The sequence below is a fragment of the Phalaenopsis equestris genome, unplaced genomic scaffold (assembly GCF_001263595.1).
Source record: "Phalaenopsis equestris unplaced genomic scaffold, ASM126359v1 Scaffold000305, whole genome shotgun sequence".
Taxonomy (NCBI): Eukaryota; Viridiplantae; Streptophyta; class Magnoliopsida; order Asparagales; family Orchidaceae; genus Phalaenopsis; species Phalaenopsis equestris.
Genome location: NW_018164747.1, coordinates 175,999 through 178,348, shown reverse-complemented (window position 1 = coordinate 178,348; position 2,350 = coordinate 175,999).

The following is a 2,350-nucleotide window of genomic DNA, read 5'->3' as shown; positions in this document are numbered from 1 at the left end:
CCAACGTAGCAGATATTTCTCTTGCCACCATTTGGGTTGGATATGAGTTCCAGAGCTTTCATCCCTAATGTGACACATATCTTCGAGATAGGTTTAAGACCACCTTGAATGGAACATGGCATCCTATTCCCAATCCTTGATATAGGTTTAAGACCACTTTGAATGGAACAAGGCATCCTATTCTCAATCTTCGATATTGGTGTAAGACCCCCTTAAATAGAACATGACATCCTATTCTCAATCCTTTGAGATTGGTTTAAGACCACCTTAAATGGAATAAGGCATCTGATTCTCTACCCATATCCTCAAAATTAGTGTAAGACCCCCTTAAATGGAACACGATATCCTATTCTCAATCTTTGATTTAGTGTAAGAACTCGTTAAATGGAACACAACATCCTATTCTAAATCCTCAAGATTGGTGTAAGGCCCCCTTAAATGGAACACAACATCCTATTCTCAATCCTTAAGATTGGTATAAGACCCCCGACCCCCTTAAATGGAACACCACGACATCCAATTCTCAGTCCTCGAGATTGGTGTAAGGCCCCCTTAAATGAAAACGGTATCCTATTCTCAATCTTTGATATTGGCGTAAGACCCCCTTAAATGGAACACGACATCGTATTCTCAATCCTTTGAGATCGGTTTAAGACCACCTTGAATTGAACAAGGCATCTGATTTTCTACCCATATCCTCGAGATTGGTGTAAGACCTCCTTGAATGGAACACGACATCCTTTTCTCAATATTTGATATTGGTGTAAGACCCCCTTAATTGGAACACGACATCCTATTCTCAATCCTCGAGATTGGTATAAGACCCCCTTTGAATGGAGCACAAAATCCTTTTCTTAATCCTTGATGTTGGTGTAAGGCCCCCTTAAATGGAATATGGCATCCTAATTCTCATCTCAGGATCAGTACCTATATTCTGATTCCTACCTTTTGAGGTTGGTACCTAAATTTTGATTCTCTTTATGAGATTGATACTTAAATTTCAATTCTCATCTCGAGATCAACACCTAAATTCTGATTCCTATCTTTTGAGGTCGGTACCTAAATTCCAACTCTCTTTCTGAGATTGATACCTTATTTTCAATTCTTATCTCGAGATCAGTTCTTAAATTCTGATTCCTATATTTTGGGGTCGGTACCTAAATTCTGATTCTCTTTTTGAGATCTATACCTAAATTTTAGTTCTCATCTCGGGATCAATACTTAAATTTTGATTCATATCTTTTGAGGTTGGTACCTATATTTCAATTCTCTTTTTGAGATTAATACCTAAATTTCAATTCTCATCTGGGATGAGTACCTAAATTCTGATTTCTACCTTTTGAGACCAGTACCTAAATTCTGACTATCTTTTTGAGATTGATAGCTAAATTTCAATTCTCATCTCGGGATCAATTCTTAAATTCTGTTTCCTATTTTTTGAGGTCGGTACCTAAATTCTGATTCTCTTTCTGAGATTGATACCTAAATTTCAATTCTCATTTTGGGATCAGTACCTAAATTCTTATTTCTATCTTTCGGGATCAGTACCTAAATTTTGATTCCCTCTCTTTGAGGTCGGTACCAAAATTTTGACTCTCCTTCCGGGATTAATACCTAAATTTCAATTCCCAGCTCGGGGTCAGCACCTAAATAATGATTCTCATCCTCCGAAAACACCTGAAACTTGATAATTTGAAACTCACTCTCTAATCCTTAGCGAGGTTTCATATTCCTTGATTTAGATCAAATATTCACCTGTTATATCCCCAGCAAAAACAACTAGAACTCAATTTTACACTCCTTTCTAGGTCTGTTGGCTTAGAAGTTTGTGTTGGTTTTGTTGATCTTGTCGATCAACGCCAATATGCGCGGTGTGCTTGCCCAGCACACCACACCTATTGGGAGTCAATTTGTTGACCTCACTTTTGGTTGAGGTTTAGTTTTCTCACTTTAGTAGCCTAGGGTCTAGCCATAAGACTTTCCTGTTGACTATTACTAGAAAATTAGAAAAGTAACCCTCACCATTAGAAATTCTAAACTCTTCTTTGTTCAACTTGAAGTCCCACATATTGGTTCTTACCTCTAGAACTCAGTAGGAGGGGTTAGTATGGAAGATCTCAAGTAGAGCCCATTGGACTGGTTGACCTTAGGGCTGGCTCTGGGTGGTTTGGAGTTAGTTCACTCACTCGCACTTACTATCACCTATACCACTCACAACTCTAAACCCAGAATTGTTGGCTTTGATCCCTTGATCATTTGGGAAACTATGCAGATGGTCCCCTAGACCCACTAGCCCTAGGCTAGGGTTTAGCTAAGACCAGTACATAGAGGACTCAAATGAGGATTTCAT